The sequence below is a fragment of the Pinus tabuliformis genome, chromosome Q (genome assembly GCF_031772625.1).
Source record: "Pinus tabuliformis cultivar Carrire ecotype Pingquan chromosome Q, CPIR1, whole genome shotgun sequence".
NCBI classification, from domain to species: Eukaryota; Viridiplantae; Streptophyta; class Pinopsida; order Pinales; family Pinaceae; genus Pinus; species Pinus tabuliformis.
Window position 1 is genome coordinate 1256156736 of NC_142296.1, and position 15815 is coordinate 1256172550.

Genomic DNA, 15815 nt, shown 5'->3' on the forward strand with positions numbered 1-15815 from the left:
CAATTTTAATAATTAGCGTTAGTGGTCTTTTGTGTTAACCAAGCAGCTTATATGACGTGGAGCACAAAGGTTATTTGCTGGCTTCACTCCTCACGCATTTAATCGACTTGTTGTGTTGTGTACTTATATAAGATGAAAGTTTGGTCAAAGGGACGAACTTATTCAGCTTTTAATTAATCCCTCTATGCAATTTGAAAACATAGTTAGCTACATGCTCTAAGAAGTAATAAAACTTTCGCTTCTTACCAAAATATCAAACTTTAACCATACCAAAATCCATCATATTACACAACCGAAATTTACCTTTGATTTCAATATATTATATATATATATATGCCATTGCTTCACCATGCCCCTCCAACAAATTATTTTAACATTTAATTACATCAATTTTAGTTTTAATGCCTTAAGACATTACTCTAAAACTCATTGGAACAAAACCTACAACCTATCATATATGATAGGGCTGGATTGGCCCATAAGCCGAAATGTTTCAAATTAACGCTCTGATACCATTTTTAACATACCCCTTTAGCCTACTCTGAGAAGTAACTACTAGGCTCTCATTCTCTCAAATTTTCTTCATTTAAATTTAAGATTCAACCATTGTAGCTAGCATAATTATTCCATAAGTATATTATCACTATTATTCATGCAACTATACCCTTATTGTTATCAATTGAACAACACCAAAAGTGATGAACTGTCATACCCCATACTCTTTCTATGCTTCACTGGATCCATGTTGTGGACTTTTAGAGACATTGATAAGAATGGTATACAATTTGGAGAAAATAATTAATCATAGCATGCAATCAAAAAAACTCTTTGATGACTCCACACAAGTGTTAATGGAGAATTTCTTTGAGTCTACTATAACTAGCATGGCTAGGAATCATGATCATAGTCCTACAAGCATAGTCAAAAGCGTTATTGATATACCTCTTATGCAACGGAGAGAAATAGCTACACTAGCCTTATTGGATACAATTCTTATGACATGCATGGCATAGATAACCTGAACCATAGACTATACAATTAGAAGCATTATACCATAATGGTTCTGCATGCACCAATGTCTCATGCATAAATATTTTCCAATTTAAACCAGAGATATCACCTAACATTAGAGGCATATTATGTTCCTTCACTAAATTTAATGATGATCAAGTTTAGATTCAATAGCTATCTCAAACATCCATATATGATCATCTCATAAACAAAGTTAGTACAAGTAGTTTTACTTATGCATAATGGTCACATGCAGATTCTACCATGAGTAAGATAGCTCCTTGGCACAAGTATTAACAACTACCTACTATGCTTCCACCATTAACTCTACACTTGGATGCAATAAGAGTCACATGCATAAGAATTCAATCATAAAGATAACACAAACATCTATACCTATGAGCTCAATGATTTGACAACATAAAAAGTAAGGAGTAAATGTACAATATTTCCCATGCAAGTGAATCCAATTAGATTAGAAGAGAGGACACCACTTGGAAAAATGAGCACCACCACCCAACTTAAAACTGACTCTTCTAGTTCACCCCCAAGCCGAGGTTATTTTCATGGATCAACTACACTTTATTGATCTCTGCAATGGGTATTTAATACCCTCTTTCATGATATTGTTTCCATTAGCGACATCCCTCTTTTATGGATCTTTTTTATCCATTTACCTACGCTTTTCTCAGAAAAGCTCACTTTTCTCTCCCGCGAGGATTTTCCTCATAAAATCTTGCCTTTCTCTCCCGCGAGGATTTTCCTCATAAAATCTTTCCTTTCTCTCCCGCAAAGATTTTATGTTTTTCTCAATGGATATTTATCTCCAATCCATCCAACTTATCTAGAATTAGATCTAAAAGCTTTATCATGAAAGAATTATCCCTTCCCATTCACCAATGGGATTTGGCAAGAATCTCATCTCTTGGTGTCTTACTTTTCCAAGTGATTAATTAATTAATTAATTTCATAAAGTATTTATGTTATGAAACCAGCTCACAAAAAGATAGAAAAGAGAGATCCACGCCTTAGAATTCAGCCTCTTCGAGGGGGCAACCTCCTTTACATTACATAAATGAACAATTCTTGGATGATTCAAATGACAAAACCTCCTTTCTATATATAGGAGTCTATGGAGCCACAATATAATCCAGCGAACCTAACAATAATAATATAAAGCCACAAAAATAACAATAGAGGGATTCTATGGGCACATTAATAACAATATGGGGGTAATGGGGGCACAACAATATAAATAAGGGGTATAACTACAATAGTAATGGGGTAATCACTAGTATTATAGGGACCCAACATGCCCCTCTCCTTCAAAAAAGTGTTGTCCTCAACGCTTGAGTAGTTCAGGATACTTCTGCATAAAATTCTCATCCTCCCATGTGGAATCTTCAGCGGATAAGTTCTTCCACTTGATAAAGTACTCTGAAATTGATCGATTTCGTAGTTGTCGAGTTCTTGTTTCTATAACTGCTTCCGGTTCCAATATAATTTTTCCTTCCTCCTCAAGTTCTGGCAATATTGTTTGAACTGGGAGCTTGTCGCCTATAACCTTCTTTAAGCATGAAACATGGAAAACTGGGTGCAATCGAGAAGCTGCAGGAAGCTCCAATTTGTATGCCATAGTACCAATCTTTTGCAACACCTTGTACGGACCATAATACTTTGGTGATAATTTATTATCCTTCTTAGCTTGCTTGAGGGACATTTGCTTATATGGTTGTAGCCGTAGGAATACCCAATCACCTACATCAAAACTTCTTTCACTGCGATGTTGATCTGCCTGTTGTTTCATTCTATTATGTGCCAACACAAGGTTATCCTTTAAGAGTTGGAGGACTTGTTGTTGATGTTCGATGTGATGTTCCACTGCCTGAACCTTAGAATTTTCTCTTAAATATGATGTGATGGATGGTGGTTGATACCCATAAAGTGCCATAAATGGGGTCATTTTTGTTTCTGTATGAAAGGAAGTGTTATACCACCATTCAGCCATAGGCAACCATTTGACCCATTGTGTCTGTTTATCAGATACAAAGCAACGAAGATATCCTTCCAAACATTTGTTTACTATCTCAGTTTGCCCATCAGATTGACGATGATAAGATGAGCTATGAGCTAACTGAGTACCAAGACAAGAAAATAATTCTGTCCAAAAATTTCCAGTGAAAATGGGATCTCTGTCACTTACAATAATCTTTGGGTTTCCATGTAGCTTTTGAATTGTTTCCATAAATGCAGTAGAAACTGTACTGGCTTTAAATGGATGTGATAATGCACAAAAGTGTGCATACTTGGTAAGTCTGTCAACTACCACCATGATGAAACTCTTTCCCTCAGACTTGGGTAAACCTGTGATAAAATCCATTGATACCTCCTCCCAACGTTGGCTTGGAATGGATAAAGGTTGTAATAGACCCGGTGTCTTAATTGTTTTAACTTTATTTTTTTGGCAAAGCAAACATTCTGCCACAAACTTTTGAATATCTGATTTAAGGCCATCCCAAAAAAATTCCTTCTTGACCCTGTGGTAAGTTTTTAAAAATCCTGAGTGCCCTCCTAAGGGAGAAGTGTGCAATTCCATAAGAATCTTTTGTTTTAGCTGGGAATTAGGTATAAGCGATCTTTGTACCATAACGAATCATTTTTCCAGCTAAATGTATCAGACGTACTGGAATCTTGTTGTAGCTTTCGAATAAGTGCCCACACTTCTTCGTCATTCTTCCATTCCTCCCTTGCTTCATTTATCCAATCTGGTTGGATGATAGAAATAGCGCACAACAATGCTTCCACATCCTCATCCTTCCTTGAGAGTTCATCTGCCACCACATTTTGCTTCCCTTTTTTGTATATGATTTCAAAGTCATAACCCAACATCTTTGTGACCCACTTTTGTTGCTCTTTAGAGGATAATCTTTGTTCTAAAATGTATTTAAGGCTATCATGATCTGTTTTTACCTTGAAGTGTCTTCCCATTAAGTAGGGTCGCCATTTCTTAAGTGCATGGAGTATTGCCAACATTTCCTTCTCATAAATAGCTTTTCTTAGAAACTTTCCCTTGATTGGACGACTTTCAAAAGCAATGGGTCTTTCATCTTGCATTAGAACAGCACCAATTCCATTTCCTGAAGCATCACATTCCACAATAAAGGTTTTTGTGAAGTCCGGTGTAGCTAAGACCGGTGCTTTGCACATTGCCTCTTTAAGATGTTCAAAGGCCTTTGTTGCTTCCTGAGTCCATGAAAATGCATCTTTCTTCAATAATGTCGTTAGAGGTGCTGCTATTCTCCCATAATTCTTAACAAACTTGCGATAATACCCTGTCAATCCAAGAAATCCGCGCAAATGCTTTATGGATGTGGGGATTTTCCATTCCTTAATGGCTTTAATTTTGGTAGGGTCTACCTTAACTCCTTCATGAGATACAATATGACCCAAATATTCCACCTCCTGGACTCCAAAGAAACATTTGGATCTTTTGGCATATAATTGTTTCTCTTCCAATAGTTGTAGCACTCTGTCAACATGTTCAACATGATCCTTCCAAGACTTGCTGTAGATTAGTATATCATCAAAAAATACTAACACAAATTTTCTAAGGAATGGTTTGAAAATTGAATTCATCAAACCTTGAAATGTTGAAGGTGCATTGGTAAGGCCAAAAGGCATGACCAAAAATTCATAATGACCCTCATGAGTTCTAAATGTCGTTTTCGGAATGTCTTCAATCTTCATTCTGATTTGATGATATCCTGAACGAAGATCCAACTTGGTGAAGTAAATTGATCAATGCAATTCATCCAGTAATTCATCAATGACGGGAATGGGGAACTTATCTTTAATAGTGAGCTTGTTGAGCTCCCTATAATCTGGACACATGCGCCATGATCCATCCTTCTTGTGCACCAATACTACTGGAGCTGAGAAAGAACTTTGACTCGGTTGAATTATACCAGCCTCTAGCATTTCTGCAACCATACGTTCAATTTCTCTTTTTTGGACATATGGATATCTGTACGGCCTGATGTTTGGAGGAACACTTCCTGGAATCAGATGAATAGCATGATCATGATCACGCATAGGTGGGAGACCTTTGGGAGTCTCAAATACCTTGGAATGATTTTCCAGGACTTTTTGGAGATCTGGAGAAATAGATGATTCCAATGTGGAAACACCTAGCGAACATAATTATGCAATTACACCTCTTTGCTCCTTTTTTAGAAGCTTTGTCATGCCATTAGATCTGATTATCTTTCCTGGTTTCCCTGCAATACCCCTTAATTCAACTTCCTTTCCTTCCACAGAAAATTTCATGAAAAGTTCTTGAAAATTAAAAGCTATTGTACCCAAGGATTGTAGCCATTGGACTCCTAGTACAACATCAGCACCTCCCATTGGAATGGAAAGCATTGGGCTAGTCAATACATATTCTCCCATGGATAGATTGATATTATGGCACTTTCCAGAACAATTTATTTTTCCTCCATTTGCAATCATCACTTGACACTCTAGTGCTGGATATAGGAAGCAATTCAATTCTTTTGCTACCCTACAATGAATAAAATTGTGGGTGCTTCCTGAATCAATCAACACTATTACCTTTTTCTTCTTGATTTGTCCTTCTATCTTGATGGTTTGAGGAGTGGTAATTCCCGCCAATGCGTTACAAGATATGGTCGGATTTATTTGTTCTTCATCTAGGCTTTGTTCCTGGAATATATCCTCTTCTTTTGACCTTTCTTGCTCTTTTTCTTCTTCCTCTTCACAATCTATGTAGAATAATTTCTTCTCAACACACTTATGACCTTTTGTGTATTTGCTATCACAATTGTAACAAAGCCCTTTTGCTCTTTTTTCTTCCAATTGTTGTGGTGTCAACCTTGTAGGTTGTGGAAGACTATGGGCAATACTTCCATCTTTATAGTTGTGAATGGTATGCTTCCTAGTTGCCGTAATTTTGCTTTCCATTTTTCTTGCTAACCTGAATGCCTTCTCTAATGAATCAGGTTCCCAAAGGCGCACATCATGTTGGATATTATCCTTTAAAGACCCTATGAACACATCCATCCTATGCTCCTCTGGAATATCTTTTACCCTTATGTTCAATTTTTGGAACTCCTCAATGTGCTCCATTATTGAACCCTTTTGTTAGAGACTTATCAATTGGCTAAAAAAAGTGTTTCTTTTTGTATCCTCATAATGTGCTACCAATTCTTCCGTAAAAATTGCCCAAGTGATAAATTGTTTACGAGAACAAAGCCATTGATACCATACAAACTGATTTGGTTCCAAATATAAAGTTGCCATACGTACATTTTGTGTGTTTTGCACATTATTGAGATCGAAGAATTGCTCCATCTGTAATATCCATGTGGCGGGATCCTTGCCATCAAACTTCCTCATATCGATTTTTGGAACATGGTGAGTCTTCGATCCAACATTAGCGTCTATGGTATCATGATTAACATTTCTTTTGTTCTCATCATGAGTTTCCTTTACTACCTTTTCACCATTAGTGACCCTTTCTTGTAGCAACTTCTTCAATTCTTCCATATATGTCTTCAAACCTTTCAAATCAGTCTTCGAATCATCCATCTTAGCTTCCATTCCCTTTATCTTAGGTTCCACGCCACTTATCTTAGCTTCCGTTAGCTTTTGTGAGCGTGACATTTGTTGCACTTGTTCTTGTAATTTTGATATATCATGTAGCATTTCTTCTTCTTCTTCATGAGTCATGCTAGAGCTTTCAGGTTCCTTACTAGGTTTTTGCATTTTCTTTCCTCGGGGCATCCGTTACCAATAATAATGCTTTACTATGCCCTTTGAATTCTGTTAAACCAAGCTTACACAAAAATTAAAAAAAAAAAAAAACTACACACCTTTTTTCACTTTATAGAAGCCTGATATTGAATCTGATGTATCTCTGTAATTTCGGATCATCCAGTTCTGAAATTGCTACCTACAGTAGCCTTCAGCGTCCTCTTTCCAATGCCACGGGTCTGAGCCAAATTGGATTCTCCAAGGAAGAGTTATGTGAAATCTCCCACAGTGACTTGCTTTTAGACTGGTTCACTAGAGCGAACTTGTAAGACGTTCCACAAGTCACTGTTTCAACCTTTGAATCTGAAACACACATACAAGAAACTACAGTCCGTCCTCTTTCTGTACCTTTTTACTAAATTTCAATCCGATCCTCAGTGAGAGAGTTATGACGCTTTTCCCCAGGTCACCGGTTTTGAATGTAATTCAGGAGTCTGCAAAAAGGCCCACTACCTCAGATCATATCTCCAAAAATATCACGCCAAAAGCTCTGAAATTCGGACCCAAGGTTCAAAGCCAATTCTGCTCAAATGGGTTTTTTTTGTGACTTCTGAAACATCATAGAAACAAAGTTATAGCACAAATGCCACGATGACCTGTTTGGAGCAGCGAAACCCTAGAATCCAAAGCTCTGATACCAAATGTTATGAAACCAGCTCACAAAAAGATAGAAAAGAGAGATCCATGCCTTAGAATTCAGCCTCTTCGAGGGGGCAACCTCCTTTACATTACATAAATGAACAATTCTTGGATGATTCAAATGACAAAACCTCCTTTCTATATATAGGAGTCAATGGAGCCACAATATAATCCAGCCGACCTAACAATAATAATATAAAGCCACAAAAATAACAATAGAGGGATTCTATGGGCACATTAATAACAATATGGGGGTAATGGGGGCACAACAATATCAATAAGGGGTATAACTACAATAGTAATGGGGTAATCACTAGTATTATAGGGACCCAACAATTTACTTTTCATATTACACATCAGACCTAGCTTTTCTCAGCTTAGGTTTGCAAATTTTTACACACAAGGGAAGGGTGTTACCTCTTTAGCACCATATTAGAAACCACATACTACTAGAAGATACATCCCAAACATAGTATTAAAATCCACATAATGTGTTTCTTCACTAAATTTAACTTGAAATAAATTTATATGGAATAGTTGTCACATGTGTTCATATATAATCATCTCCTAACATAGTTAACACAGGCAATTCTACCCATGCATACATCACATCATAGAGGAAGAATCAATCATGATCATTCAAGATCCCACATTCGAGTTTCCATCCTTTAAGGATTTAACACAAACATTAATGGAGATAATGTCATCAATACACTGTAACTAGCTTTGCCATATAACATGTTCATAGTCCTATTGTCATAGTCGAAAGTACCACTGACATATATCTTATGCAATATGAATAAATAACTAAAACGAGCCCCAATGGATGTAATTCATCGTATCATACATAATGCATAGATTAGATAACCTAAACCACGGGCTCTACAATTTCAAACCTTAAAACCAAAATCATTCATCATACATAGTTTTCTCATGCATAATTATTCAAGAATCTCATAAGCAAAGATAACACATGCAACTCCATCATCTTCTAATCTTAATATTTGACAATAACAAGTGTAAGGAGCTAACATACAGAGCATACCATGTCATTGAATCAAACCAGAGTAGAAAAGAGAACGTCAATTGTAAAACAAAGCACCATTACCCAACCTAGAACTGACTATTCCAGTTCACCCCCAAGCCGAGAGTTCTTGCCATGGATCAACTTCCTCCTGTTGATCTATGGGTATTTAATACCCTCTTTCATGATATGGTTTCCATTAGTGGCATCCCAATTTTATGGATCTTTTTGTATCCATTTGCCTAGGTTTTTCTCAGAAAAGCTCACATTTCTCTCCTGCGAGGCTTTTCCTCATAAAAGCTTTCCTTTCTCTCCCGCAAAGCTTTTATGTTTTTCTCAATGGATATTTATCTCCAATCCATCAAACTTATCTAGAATTGAATCTAGAATCTTTATCATGAAAGAACTATCCCTTCCCATTCACCAATGGGATTTGGCAAGAATCTCATCTCTTGATCCTTGCAAACCTAAGCTGAAGAAAGCTAGGTCTAATGTGTAATATAAAAAGTAAATACTTTATGAAATAAATTAATTAATTAATCACTTGGAAAAGTGAGACACCAAGAGATAGGATTTTTGCCAAATCCCATTGGTGAATGGGGAGGGGAATTATTTCATGATAAATCTTTTAGATTTAATTCTAGATAAAATGGATGGATTGGAGATAAATATTCATTGAGAAAAACATAAAAGCTTTGTGGGAGAGAAAGGCAAGCTTTTATGAGGAAAATCCTCATGGGAGAGAAAGGTGAGTTTTTCTAAGAAAAGCCTAGGAAAATGGATAAAAAAGATCCATAAAAGTGAGATGCCACTAACGGAAAACATATCATGAAGGAGTGTATTAAATACCCATTGCAAATATCAAAGGGGTAGTTTATCCATGGCAAGAACCAATTTATTTCATTTATTTTTATCACGATAAAATGAAAATTATCCAATCCATTGATTTTAGTTATTTTATAATTTTAGATGGACTACTTGCATTAAGTTAATTTTTTTAAAATATATGAATACAAGTAAGTATGTTTATATTAAATTTATAAAATATTTAAATAAATGTGTTTTCTTATTTTTTTAATATTTCTTGATTAAAAATTAAAATCAATTATAATATAATATTATTGATTCTATATTTCAAATTAAATTACTTATTGTAAATTAATTTGGTAAATATAGACTCAAATAAATATATTTAATTCAAATTTATAAAATATTTATATAACATTTGCTTTGATTTTTTTAATTTATTTAATTCTAATAAATTTTTATAAATCAAAGGTTAAAATGAATCTAAATTGATTTATAAATATGCAAATCATAATTTGAAAAATAATGTTATTATAATAATTTTATTATAATATTACTAATTATAGGGAGCTAAGGTATTACAAGGAGGTGATCAACATAAAGCTCGAAAATCACAATTATATTTCTGTCTTGACTAATGCCAAGAATAAAAATAAGCATTGTGAGGATAAGAACTAATTCTCATGAGCTTCAAAGCGAAATAAATTATTTCCAAAACACTTTGGGACTATGTATTTCGTCACCTTTGTGATACTCATAGGGTTGAAGATAAAAAGAACTTTCTCTTATATTTCAAAGGTATTACATCCATTCTAATTTTTAAAATCTTTGTGATACTACCAACCTTCTTGACTTGTTAAATTAGCAAAACTACACTGATCTACTTCCTTCTTTTCAATCATAAAAATAAAATATCAAAGAATCTCAATTAATCTCTTACTTTGAAGGTCCCATAGACCATATTAGTCTTAATAGACATTAATCATCATCAGCATTTTTCAATAAAATTTATTGATTAAAATATATATAAACTATTATCGATATATATAAATTACAAATTTTATTTTTAAAAAATAATGAAATATATTAAAATTTTATATTCTATTAAAAAAATATATAATTAAAATTTTACATTTAATTAAATATAAAAATATATAATATTATTTTATAACTATTTTTTCTTACTATAATCAATAAATAAATATATAAAATTAAAGTATTTATTTTAATTCAAATTAATAAAATAGAATTAGAGTATTTATTTTAATTCAAATTAATAAAATAAATATGTGTGCGGGAGAAAAATATATAATGAATAAATTAAACTAAAAAACTAAAAATTTAAATTTTTGTACACATTAAAATAAAATAAAATATAAAATATTATAATTCTTTAAAATTATCATTATTATTATGATTTTTTAAATTATTATTATTATTAATAGATTTTTTTTAAATGATATGTTGGTGTGTGAAATGTTGGTCTCAGAGTATGTCTTAAATTTTTTTTATTTGGCTAAAAGCTCGTCAAACTTAATGAAACAAATTTAATAGCCTAAGTCTCAAAGACATCAGGTAGGAGTGAACGTCTGTCATATTACATACCACTAGCAAGTAACGTGGTTTTGCTTGAATAACAGTGAAAGTGATGAGTCAACCTACGACCTTGGATAGCAATGAGTCATAGTTGTCACCAGCATAGTTTGACTACTGAGTTATGATAGATTTTTCCACTATTGAAAAAAAAATATATAAATTAATATATTAATTTCAAAAATAAAAAATAGTGATAATATAAACATATTAATATTTTACATGTCCCACTCAGGACAATCTGAAAAAATATCATATTGTTGCCCCTCATGGTGTGCTTTATGCAAAGAATTAGAGGAAACTGAACACCTAATCTTAACTTGTCAAATTTCCTGTCACGTTTGGAACTCTATATACCAGGGGCTTTCCATAGCCATAAATTGACAGGGAAGGAATCTATTACAAGCCTAAGAAAACTGGTGGAACAAGTCAACAACAAATAAGCAAAGAAACATTCCACTGCTCACATTATGGGGCCTATGGATTGGGCAGAATAGGAAGATCTTTCATGATACTCCTTTTTCCATACTGTACTTCTGTACAAATCTTTGTAATATATTCTCTCCTCTCATATGAATACCATCTATCTGCTCCTCAATCTGTAACCATGGAAGCAACTAACCACACCATCCCGTGGGCATATTTTGATGGCTCTTCACAGTAAGGTCACTGCGGCGACGGAGTTGTCCTACATCTCAATAACACTCATCAATACAAACTAAAAGTCGGATTGGGTCAAGACACTAACAACTTTGCCGAGTTATTTAGTCTTAAACTCTTTCTATTCGCTCTTGAGAAAAATCATCTACAGGTTTTCGGTGATTCAAAAGTGCTGATTGATTGGCTCACATTGAAATCCACATGAGACACACACACTCTTAGAAGTTTATTGGATGAAGTGATGCTTCTTAAATCTTTTTTTGATGTCATCTCTTTTCATAATATTTACAAGGAGTGGAATCATATTTTAGATCATCTATCCAAAGAGGGCATGCAATAGATGTTTGGTACTTGGCATGTGACAGAGGTGGTCGACACTGAACATTACCAATATTATCATCGACCCTTCTCTTAGGAACATCAGGTGCCCAAGGATATTGAGGAATGACATGGTTTTTTTTTTTTTATCACTTTTGGCACATTAGGGATACATTTACAATGATATAACAACACCTTTCGGCGATCGTGTTAATCACTTTACATATTTTGGTTTATACTTCTATCATATTTATCACGGTTGTATTTTCATGTATATAAATAGTTTAGATGACTATGGACTCTATCGGCTGATATGGATAGATCAACATTTTTAGTCATTATGACTATGAACTATACAACATGTAATTTTCATATTTTATTATAATAAAAAATACAAATTATCCTAGAGGAAAAATAATTCTTAAAGATGTAAATTAATATCTCAATTTCAAAAATAGAAAAATGGTAGTAACATAAACATTTTAATCTTAAACTTTTAAAGATGATGAGTAGTTTTATAAAATTATGTTTTCTAAGAAAGCATTGCACAACATGAAAGATAATACAATACTCTTTTAATTAAGAAAATTTTAATTTAACTAATAAATTATGGACCAATGTATTTCTATAGCTAGTTGAATGGTGGATTAGACAAAAGAACAGTAAGGTAGATTATGTCACCCAATCCAATCCCAGCTTTAAACACTTTAAATATATTTTTCTAAACTAGAAATTGGATTTTTGATATTTATTTGAACACTAATCATCAAAGGACAATAGCTCAAGTAGATCCTAGCCACTTTAATTTCCACTCCCCTCCACCAAAGACTAACATGTTAGTTTGTATGACAAAAATTTGTATATTTAATACTGGTGTTGACAGAAAGTCTTCTCGTCTAAAAAGTAAAAATTGAATCTAAAATGAATCTTTAAATATCTTGAAATTGAAGTGTATAATAACACCCATTGTTATTTGATGGTAGATTTTATCTAAATTAATCTTTGGTTAACCATGTTAAAAATATATTAATTAAAAACTAGTCAAAATTATTGTAATCAATTCCCTTACTTTCTTGCAGGTCCAAGTCATCATAACTGTTTGATTAATTTCAAAAGTGACAGGATCTTTAATAGCACAAGTATTTACTTTATGAAGTAGGTTGCTTCGAAAGTGGAAAGGGAAAGCTCCCTACATGTCATTGTTCTAGAAAAATTAACTGAATACTAGTCAAAGTTACTGTATTTATTCACCTACTTTTTCATGGGATTCCAAGTCTGTTTAAACAGGACACAGTAACAAATAATTTATTTTATGAATGTATTTTTTTAAATTTAAAAGAAAAAAAATTTGTAGTTTAATTTATTCTTTGGGACTGATTATTTGATCCACAAATTGACATATAGATAAATTAGCCAATAAGAGAGATTATTTGAGAATTTAAGCTTAAATTTGAGTTTATCTAATTATCCAATCTTTTAAATTCAAATATTGACATGCCTCTATCTAATTTTCCAAATTCAAACATTGATATGGCTTTGTCTAACAAGATCTGAAAAATTCTTCAAAAAATTTAACTATATAAGTGTTTAATTTTATATTTTTAATGATAAAATAAATTTAATACCATTAAAAATTATTGATACATCCAAAATCTTAAAATTAACAACTCTAACAAAGATTTTCAAAAAATTGAATTAGATTTTCTTAAAATGATACTAAAATTTTTATGATTTCCAAATAAAAATATGACATGTTTAGAATACACCCATTAATGTGTCCATTTCTTAAAAGTCTAAAAGTAACTCACGGCCATAGTTACACGAGAAGAAAAGAAAAGAAAATAAAAATTAATTTATTATTAAAAAGAAAATCATTTAAGTTTACATTTAAATTGCTATGCCGTGAAAAACATCTCTTCATTTCGCGTATAAACTGCGGAAAGAACCGTCTCTGGTATATTTACTGAGGGAGGGCGCCATGTAAAGTCTTCAAAATTTAAATTTTGAATGCCCGGATTGCGTGTCTTGAAAAGTGAATTCAGAATTTAAATTCTGAATGGCCGGCATTGTGTTTTTGATAGTGAATTCATGGTTATGTTTTTTATATCGTTAATTAATGTATTTGGGAGTATAGGTTAACTTTTAGATTTAGATAAATCTAAAATCTAAATCTAAAATTTCTGGGAGTATAGGTTAACGTTTAGATTTAAATAAATATAAAATCTAAAAATTAACGTATAATATCTAATGCATTAATGAAATTATAGCTCTATAAATTTTAATTGTTATAATTTATGGCAAAATGTTACATAAATGACCATGTGATGGTGATTATAAAACCATGGTAATAAGATGCTATGTTAATGGTCATTCGGCAATACCGCTGTATGCTTATGTATGCGCCATAGGGTTTGCATAGGTTTTTTTAGATAATTAAATTTGGTGATTAACGTCAATGTCCGTCTATGTAAACTGAGACGGAGCAGTGGGCCGGAGCAGCCACGTAAGCCGGTTCTGATAATCTCTAATCGGAATAAGGGTTGCCCGCCAGAAGGCACGTTAACTAGCATTTGGCACTCACAATTTCTTTCCTTGGCGTGTTTTACGTAACCATTCTATGGTGTTATGTCAAGAATTTTGGCATTGCATGGAATTCATAATAGCCTTGTATTCTGTTCCATTTGTAAATTCGTGCGCTCCTTCATCGCCAACTTGGTGTGAAAAATTCACCTTTTTAGTACCAAAAAACGTTATTTGTATTAATATCAGTGAGAGGTTACAAAATTCACAGATTGTCCGGCCATCACATGCCAAACCAAACATTAACCATTACAATATGTTCAAAGTGTTTCATCACTAGACATCTCCCCCTATATACAGTATAAGGAAAGATCAAAAGTATAAACAAGTTGTGGAAACTGAAGTTGTGAAACTGTGTCGGGTAGTATCATTATGGATATATAATCAGCCTGATACTAATATAAAAAAATAAGTCCGTGTTGTAATAAACACCATCTCAAAGGAAAAACCTTACTTTGCAGAGGACACTGTCAGAAGCCCAGTGGCCAAGCAAAAGAAAGATAACAATAAGGAGAGATAGGAAAAAGGATTCAGATTTATGTTACTAGGAGGATAAATTCCTCCATGTTGTATGTGATATTTTTCAGAAGTATATCCATGTACCATTTACCCAGCTTAAGTGATAGTCCTTTCTTTGATAAACTATCAGCTTGTTCTTTGTGATCTGTCTACAAGTTGGAAAGAGTAACCCTTTTGTACCTGCCAGAAAAACTCAATTCTTTTCATCCATCCTATAAGGTGAGGATTTTTTTATGGAAATTTTCCCTAAAACATGATCAATTGTGATTTTAGAGTCTCCATAAATATGCAGATTAGGAATGTTTAAGAGTTTACTGAAACATAAGAGACCCAAAAGTGTCATTGCCTCTGTTTTGTTATTGATACCTTTCCCTGCGTTCCAGTGAATGTTGATTTTTTGATATTCTTTCATGGAAATGTAGATATCACAGGCACATATTCCATTTTCTGCTGTCCCTTGGAAAAATCCCCTTACATTCCCGTCAATGTTGACCTTTAGCAAATGAATAAATTTCTTTTGTGTATAGCCCACATGAATTTTATGCCTTGAAATTATGTGCAATGGGAACAGTTATTGAATAAAGATATGGTAAATACGTTGATAATGTATTCCTCAGTTGCCGAATAGTTGAAGCTTATAGGTTTAATTCACATGACGTAGGGTAATCTTGATGTGAATGTTTAAAAGGGCTCCCAAAGATGACTTGGCTTGTGGAATGTTTGGTGAAAATAATAATGAAGTGTAGAGTTGTTCAATAGATGAAGTGGAGGGTGGATGCACTGCATAACATACGTTATAAGTTGGTTATCGTATCCCTCCATGTGTGTAACT